Source organism: Mandrillus leucophaeus, unplaced genomic scaffold (assembly GCF_000951045.1).
Source record: "Mandrillus leucophaeus isolate KB7577 unplaced genomic scaffold, Mleu.le_1.0 Scaffold48, whole genome shotgun sequence".
Taxonomy (NCBI): domain Eukaryota; kingdom Metazoa; phylum Chordata; class Mammalia; order Primates; family Cercopithecidae; genus Mandrillus; species Mandrillus leucophaeus.
In genome coordinates this window covers 2532289-2533069 of record NW_012105142.1, presented here as the reverse complement: position 1 = coordinate 2533069, position 781 = coordinate 2532289, and the positions used below count along the sequence as shown (strand labels likewise).

Sequence of the window (781 nt, the reverse complement as noted above, 5' to 3'; positions counted from 1 at the left end):
AAAAAAAAAAAAAAAAAGCCGCGTGTCAGTTTCTTCTTTCTTTCTTCCCAGTAATTTCCTTTATGCAACTTTACATCCATTGCCTTTGAAGGGATAGGAAACCTCCTAGCATGGACCTCTTCTGAATAAAATGATCGGTTCCCCAGAGCAAAGGAAAAGCACTAATTTCATACCTTAGATGGAGAAAGGTAAAAGGTGCCCGGCTCCCTCTGAGTGAGATCCCTGCAGCAGGCATCCTTAATTAAGGAGACAACAGAGACGCCTTCTTGCTCAGTTGCTAAAGAACCCCTTATGGAGTTTGTGGGTAGGAAGAGAAGAGGGCACAAGTTCCATGGGCAGGCTTTACCTAGAGCATGGTGATAGAGAGGAAAACAGCGCCCCTGCCCACTCTGTTTAGAGCAAAATGGGACCCGCATCTCCTGCCTGGTGCCCTGTGAGTTGACTTTTCAGAGCAATGTTTAGCCAAGCAGGCAAGTCAGGAATAACTGTTTCTGATACTTCCCAGCAAATATCTTTAACCATCTGTTTACACTTGCCAAATATGCTTCCAAGTTTCCAATTTTATCAGTATATAAAAAGAATATCTGTTTTTAAAAAAAATCGTAAATATCTTGTGATGCATCTTTACATAATTCAAGAGAAATTAAAAAAAATTTCATTTGAAAGCCAGCATGATCACAGATTTGTTTAAACTTTCATTTACATAGAAGTTTGGGGTGGGAGCCACAAAAAGGGGGTAGGCGCTTTTTTGGAATGGTCAAATGTCAAAGTTGAGTGCCAG

General features: G+C 40.8%; 1 protein-coding gene across 1 annotated transcript in view; it reads right to left on the bottom strand.

Annotated features, from left to right (window-relative positions):
- Positions 1-447, bottom strand: part of TSHZ3 (teashirt zinc finger homeobox 3) — a 32392-nt gene extending 31945 nt beyond the window's left edge. Inside the window, exon 1 of the mRNA XM_011995256.1 lies at positions 174-447. The gene's annotated coding sequence lies outside the window, so the exon portion shown is untranslated. The remainder of the gene's footprint in view (positions 1-173) is intronic.
- Positions 448-781: the final 334 nt, after the last annotated feature.